The sequence below is a fragment of the Choloepus didactylus genome, chromosome 17 (genome assembly GCF_015220235.1).
Source record: "Choloepus didactylus isolate mChoDid1 chromosome 17, mChoDid1.pri, whole genome shotgun sequence".
Lineage (NCBI taxonomy): Eukaryota > Metazoa > Chordata > Mammalia > Pilosa > Megalonychidae > Choloepus > Choloepus didactylus.
In genome coordinates, this window is record NC_051323.1 from 78033248 (window position 1) to 78040967 (window position 7720).

The 7720-nt window shown below is 47.6% G+C and overlaps 1 pseudogene; it reads left to right on the forward strand.

Annotated features, from left to right (window-relative positions):
• Positions 1 to 221: 221 nt before the first annotated feature.
• On the forward strand, positions 222 to 5181 carry LOC119512165 (annotated as a pseudogene).
• Positions 5182 to 7720: the final 2539 nt, after the last annotated feature.

Genomic DNA, 7720 nt, shown 5'->3' on the forward strand with positions numbered 1-7720 from the left:
CTCGGGTGGGTCCCGGGCTTCCGCTTGGTGAGACGAGCCGCAGTTACGGGTGGTTGAAGTGCCCCGTGTGTGTGGATTGATTGATCGCATTAGCTAACGGGGTCACTGCCTGGCCCTCGCAGTCGGGCTGTCTTGCCGTGCTGGAAGGTGGGGGGCAGAATGGGGGAGGAGGACCAGGGTGCAAATTCACCAAAGGCCTTGTTCCTGGAGGGACGGAGGTGCGTCCTGATGAGAGAACAAAGGACAGTAGCCAGTCACCTGTGATGGGCGTAGGGTGTGTCACTCACATTGTCCCCTGTTTCAGCCAGTGAGGACCCAGAGCTCAGAGTGAAGGACAAAGAGGAGGGACACACTGGGCTCTCTTCTCCTCTCGCTGTCTCACATGTGGGAGTAGCTTCCAGCCCCATCTGTTCTGAGTACTTCCAGGTCCTGCTGATGAGATCTGCTCAGGGTAAGATCCTTGCTTACTTCTAGCAAGGAGGTGGAGGTGGGGAGGTGTTTCCTCCGAGCCTCACTTACTGGGAGGACAGCTCCTGAGCTGAGGGGCCTTGTATCAGGGAGCACCAGCCTGTCCTGATTCCCCTTTAAGTATTTACTCCCCCTGTCCTCCTGCAGTCCCCTCTGCTGAGCCAGACCTCTGTGAGCCCCCAACTGTGGGGCAACACCACCCACTTGCCAGCTCCGTTCTCATTGTTGACCTTGTCCACAGTGCCGTACAGAGATAGAGAGTGGGATGTCCCCCTTCTGGCACTTCACAAGGCACAGCTGCAACAGGCTGGCATGAGTGCAAGGCTGGGAGGGAGCCCTGGGCCCCGGACCAGTCCCGGGAGCCCTGTTCCCATCACGCCCTCCCCCAGCGTCTCAGTGTGCACTGACTCCTCATGCAGAGCCTCAGTTACTGTAGCTGGAAGAGAAAGGTCTGTCTAAGCCCACTGCCCGCTTCCCACAGCTTGGGGGACGAAGCTGAGATGCTTTGGTTGTTTTTAGGTTCTACCACATAGAGGAACTTTTTTTACCCCATCTTCATAGTACAGGGTCCTGCCCCTTCCGTCTCAGGCTCACATTCCCCATCTCACACAGAAGCACAAATGAGGAAAGTGGTTGTGAAGAAAAGGATGAAGATGTCCCAGATGAAGTGATGCTGCCAAAGCATCACATTAAAAGCACTCTCAGAAATACTGCACAACATTAAAAGGGCAACGGCTAAAATGTTGGAAGCTGATGCAAATTTGGAAAGGAGCATGACAGTTCATCCAAGCAAGGGAAAGATGCGTGCTCCATAACAAAAGTTAAACATCAAATACACAGCAGCAAGCATTACTCTCCATGACGTTTTTGACAAAGAAATAAAACACCTTAATTTTCAGTGTTTTAAATGGCAGTATACTAAACAAATGCTAGTTTTATGATTTTTTTCATTTTTCTGTATATGAACTCTGTTCCTCCCTGAATGAGCACATGATGGCAACATAAAGTAGAAGTGATAATTTGATACACAGAGATATTTTCATTACGGTTCTTGATGGACTTTACTTTTTCGAGCAGTTGTAAGTTTACAGAAAATTATTCAGTAAGTAGAGTTTTCATATACCCCTCCATGCGCACGCGCGTGTGCACACACACACGCACACATGGTTTTCCCTATTTTTCACATTTTGCTTTGATATAAAATGGAGGTTTTTGTTTGTTTGTTTGTTTGTTTTAATTCTGGTTTCTTTGAGGGTGACACACTGTTTCCTTGAAGCTGTTTTCACTCTGGTGCGTTTTGGCCATTTTGACAGACCCAAATAGTCCCCAACAATTAGTCTTCCAGATTTGGGGGTATCCTTTTTGCTGAGTAAATCAATGAGACCCCGACTTTCACCCTAGCTTAATGAGTGATTCAGTCTGCCACTGAATCATATTAGTTAATCTGGATAAGCCAAAGACCCCAGCAATCAGGTTGGAGATTCAGGAATGTAACAATATTGCTTTTCAGTTGGAAGCTAGGAGCCTGAAGAGGGAGGTGTGAACAGAGAGGACTGTGAAAGCTTCCAGGAGCAGAGGAGGGACCTGGGTCCTGTGTGCTGTCATCATCGCTGTGGTCCTCTGTGAGGTCAGAGCAGACAGCTCTGCCAGGTGCCTCGAGCTGGTGAGTCAGAACCTCAGGCTGAGGACACCACCATCTTGCCACCCTCAGCCGGAGTCTCCACAGGGGTGCAGGCCGCGATTGCCCGGTTTTCCTTTCTCTTCTTTGCAGGTGAACAGAGTTCAGGCTGTGCTTTGGCTTATAAATGCAGTTTTGTTTTTACTTCATCCCAAAATATTTTGATTTGTGTTTGGACTTATGTCACCTTATGAATGTTTAAAAACTTACTTATTAACCAAGAAGAGATTATGAAATGTATAACAGCTTACTGTTTGGGATTTTATTTACTGACATTTTCAATATTCAGTTTTGCGCCCAGAAATTATATTTCTTGTCATTTATGACTTTGTGATTTTATTAGTTTGGCCTCCTTTAAAAAGCTTAAGAAATTTTCCACAGGATATTTTCAAGAGTGATGCCTTTATTCTGGATGTGAAATATTTATTCTCCTTAACTCCATTCCAAAATGGTGATCCTAATATATGTTAATTAAATAGGCATTGAAATGTACATCTAAAACCTAGTGTCATCATCTCTGATAATCAGGTGCTATGTAATTGTTACACCACTTCTGATTCCTCTTTCCGATTTTTTAAATGAAAAATAATGGCATCCATTTTCTGGCTCTCCCTTAATCCTTCCCAGCCTGGTTATTTGTTGGAACATACAGAGTGTAGGCTATGCTGATCCAAATGATCCTTCCATCCCATTCCCATTGTTTTAGCCCCTTGAGTGATTATCAGAAACTTTTCCTCTAAAGGGTGGGTCCAGATGGAGACTAATCTGGACTCACTTATGACTGGGATAGTGGGATGGGGCCAGTGGTAGTCTTCCTGTCTCCTTGGTGCTTAGTGAGACACTTTACTTTTTGGAGTGCAGAATGTCAGCGGGTTAAACTGAGGACACCACTCCCTGCCCCCATTGCCAGAGCCGTAACTTCAGCCCGGAGTTGGTTCCTCTGTGAATGGAGGGGAAGATGGGTTGTTTGTGTTTGGCCTGTGAAGGACACCTTGTTCCATGGATGTTTCCCTAGAATTCCTTTCAAAGCAGATTCATCAGGATGAGCAGCCAGGCCTCACCCGGGCTTCTGGAACCAGCCAGTCAGAGCCTGCTGAGGGATAAGGCCTTGGCCATCACAGCACTGGAGGAGCTGCCTACGGAGCTCTTCCTGTGACTGTTCAGGGCAGCCTTCACCGGGAGACACTGTGAGGTACTGAAGGCCGTGGTACAGGCCTGGCCCTTCATCTGCCTGCCACTGGGGGCCCTAGTGAGGGGACAGTGAAGCGACGGTGGCTTCACCAGGAGACCTGACATACTGTGCTTGATGGGATTGATGCCCAGAAGGTTCACCCAAGATGAGAGTGATCTAGGTCACCTAGTAGGGCCAGGGGAGTCAGAGCAAAAACAGGTGGGGTCAGGGAGAATCAGGGAGGGCCAAAGGCTGGGCCAGAGACTCTGAGGGTACCATGAGGAAGTTTGGGGAGGCCTGGAGCCATCTCAGGCTCACTTAGGGAAAGGGCTTCTGGAAATGAAAGCAAATTAAAATGCAGGAGTCACAGAAGGAACATGCACTCTCCTTCTCCCAGGGGTACTTAAAGGTTTTCAAAGTGGGGATGTGGAAGAATCCCAGAGAGAAGCAGGAAGAGGAAGAGCTGCTGTCTGGCTGTCTTAGCCTATGTCCTGACCCTATTAGTCTTCTTCTGTGTTGATCTTGAAGTGTCTTAGCCAATCCCCTGTTTGTCTCACAGGAGATGGAAACTATATGTGCTGGATTTAGGGAAGTGTGCTCATCAGGACTTCTGGACTTCTGGAATGTTCGGTCTGGATCTGCAACCTGTGCATTCTCATTGATGGAGCCAGGGGCAAGTAAGAGGTAAACACTGGAGGGTTCCAGGAGGGGAAGGAGAAGCAGCCCTCAGCTCTGCTGGAGGTGCTTCTTGACCTTTGCCTCAGGGAGGGCATCCCTGATTAATTCCTCATCTACCTCATTAAGGTGGTCAAGCAGAGGAAAGATTTACTACAACTGTGATGTAAGAAACTCAAGATTTTTGGCATACCAATCCAAAATATTAGGAAAATCTTGAAGATGGTGCAGCTAGAGTTGATGACCCTGGGATGGTTTGCTCCTCACGTGGGCCAGATGGTCAGCCTGCACAGGCTCCTCCTCTCCCACATTCACGTTTCTTCTGATGTTTCTCCAGCAAAGGACGAGCAGTATGTTGGCCAGTTCACCTCCAAGTTCTTCTGTCTGCAGCATCTCCAGGTGCTACATTTGGACTCTGTTTCTTTTCTGGAAGGCCTCTTGGACCAGGTGGTCAGGAGGAGTGGCAAGGTTTTTCTGCAGACCAAGGCCAGGCCATCTTCATTTCCTTAAACAGCATTCTGTGTTGACTGTGTGCCACCTGCCAGTGATGTAAATTTAGGGGACATGTTCTCCACATGTCTTCAACATTCTGTATAGAGTGGAATAGCTGCTTCAAGGATAGACACTGTTAGGAAACTCTATGATGGGGGATCTTGGCCTAGTGAGGGCAGACTTGAGAATTCTGTTTTAGGAATTGATGTCTAAGTTAAAATGGAAATACCTAAGAGAAGAGGGCATTGGTGAAGGGGAGAAAGTCCATCAAATGAGAGGTGTCAGAATATAAGCTCTGCACTTACCAGCTCTGGAAACATGAGCTGCCTCCTCCAATCCTCCCTGTCTGTAACAGGGTTGCTTTGTGCTCCCAATAAGTTATTCAGTGGGAAATACATTATTATTCAGGTGTGGATGGAGGTGCAAGAGCAGAAAATTGTAAAACATTAGTAGTTGCTATGCCCATGAAAAAGGGATGTAGGTGAACCCCCGCAGGCTAGCAAGCCCGGGTGATTTGGCCAGATCTTACCCAGGTTCCCCTTTTATGGATTATGGTTATGGTTATGGATACTGATAGGTTTAGGCTTAAGGTTAGGTTTAGGGCTGTGATAGATATATGGATCGGGTTAGGCTTAGGCTTAGGGTTAGGGAAAATGGACCTTTCCCCAGCCCAGCTTCATATGCCCATAACGGGCCTCCTGGGAAAGGGAACACCCACACCCCACTCCAGGGTGTCAAACCAGATCTCTGCCCCCAACCCACAGGCTGCCCGGGCTGAACCCTCTGAGTGCCTCTTCTCGTGTGTCGTCCAAGGTCTAGAGCTAGTGCTAGGACTAGGGCTGGGACTAGGGCTAGGGGTGGGGCTACGGCTAGGGCTAGGGCTAGGGTTAGGGTTAGGTCTAGGGCTATGAGAGGGACATGGATATTCATCGGTTTAGGGTTAGGGATAGGAATAGATTCATGGATAAGGATAGCGTTAGGGTTCAGGTTTGGGGTAGGGTTAGAGATAGGTTTAGGGTCAGGATTTGTTTCAGGTTTATTGTTAGGGTTAGGGTTAGGATTAGGGAAATGGCAGGGATATTGATAGGGTTTGGGTTTGGGTTCTGGGTATGTATGGGATTATGGATTGGGTTAAGGTTAGGGTTAGGGTTAGGGTTAGCGATAGAGATAGGGATTTGAATAGGGTTAGGTTTAGGGATAGGATTAGGTTTAGGGATAGGTTTCTAGACAGAGTTAGGGATAGGGATCGGGGTAGGGATAGGCTTAGGGTTAGGGTTAGTGTTAGTGCTAGGATGAGGTATAGGCTTATGGATAGAGATAGGTTATGGATCTGGGAAGGGTTTGGGATAGGGATAGCATTAGTTTCAGGGTTATGATAGGGATCTGGATAGATTTAGGGTTAGAGTAAGGGTTAGATTTAGGATTAGGGATAGGGAAAGGGACAGATAGGTTTATGAAGTGTGATAGCATTAGGTTTAGGGTTAGGGATAGGGCTAGGGTTGTTTAAGGGTTAGGATTAGGGTTAGGGGTATGATAGGGATATGGATAGGGTTAGGTTTAGGGACAGGGACAGGGATGGGGGTAGGGATTGAGATAGGTTTGTGGATAGGGACAGGGTTAGGGTAAGTGTTAGGGTTAGGGATATGATAGGGATATGGTAGGGTTAGGGTTAGGGATTAGGGATAGGGATATAGATAGACATAGGGTTATGGATAGACATAGGGTTATGGATAGGGAGAGCTTTAGTGTGAGGTTTCAATTAAGGGTAGGGATTGGGTTGTGGTTAGGCTAGGTATAGGTTTATGGTAAGGGTCAGAGTTAGAGATAGGGATAGGGTTATGGATAGGGATATGGTTGGGGTTAGGGTTAGGGATAGGGATATGTTAACAGATAGGGTGAAACTTAGGTTTAGGGTTATGGTTAAGAATGGGGATAGAGATAGGGACACTGTTGGGGTTAGGGTTTAGGTTAGGAATATTATAAGGATATGGATAGGTTTAGGGTTGGAGTTAGGTTTAGGCATGGGGATAGGGATTGAGATACATTTATGGATAGGGATAGGGTTAGGGTTAGGGATATGATAGGTATATGCGTAGGGTTAGGGATAGGGAAAGGGAAAGGAGAGGGTTAGGGATAGGTTTAGGGTTAGCGTGAGGGTTAGGATCAGGGTTAGGGATATTGTAGGGATATGGATAGGGTTAGGGTTAGGATTAGGGATAGGGATTGAGTTAGGTTTTATGGATGGGGATAAGATGAAGATTAGGGTTGGGGTTAACCCTAGCACTAACCTAAACTGTTTCCCTAACAGTACCATTATCTGTATCTCTGTCTCTAACCTTAACCCTAAACCAAACCCCAATCCTAACTTTATTCCTATCCGTAACCCTAAACCTAACCTTATCTGTAACCTATCATATACCTAAAATACACCCTAACCCTAACCTCTAACCATAACCCTAAACCTAAACCTAAGCTGCACAGTATTGGTAACCCTATCTCTATCCCTAACCCTAAGTCTAACCCTAACCCTAACCCTAAGCAAAACCTCATCCCTATACATAACCCTATCTCTTGTTCTAGGCCTATCCCTAATCCTAACCCTTATCCATGAATCTGTTCCTATCCCTAACCCTATGAGTATCCATGTCCTTCTCGTAGCCCTAGACCTACCCAGACCCTAGCCCTAGCCTCAGCCGTAGCCCCACCCCTAGCCCTAGTCCTAGCCCTAGTCCTAGCACTAGCTCTAGACCTGGGACGACACACGAGAAGACGCACTCTTAGAGGCTTCAGTCTGGGCAGCGTGTGGGTTGGGGGCAGAGATCCGGTTTGACACCCTGGAGTGGGGTGTGGGTTTTCCCTTTCCCAGGAGGCATATGAAGCTGGGCTAGGGAAAGGTCCATTTTCCCTAACCCTAACCCTAGCCCTATCCCAATCCTTAACCTATATCTACTCCTTACATTGCCCTAGCCACAGCCCTAGACCAAGCCCCAGACATAGCCCTAGGCCTAGACATAGCATGTGAGAAGACAATTTTGGAGAGGCTTCCTTCTGGAAAGCCTATGGGATGGGGAAGGGATCTGGCTTGTAAGGCTCCCGCATCCTTACGCTGGTGGAGGTACTGCGGGCTGGCAGGTGCCACATGCTGGACAGCATAGGAGAAGCACAGAGTCTAAAGGCCACACAGGAGGGTCTCATTTTCAAGAAAAGTCCACACCCTCCTCCCGAGACCTGGCCCT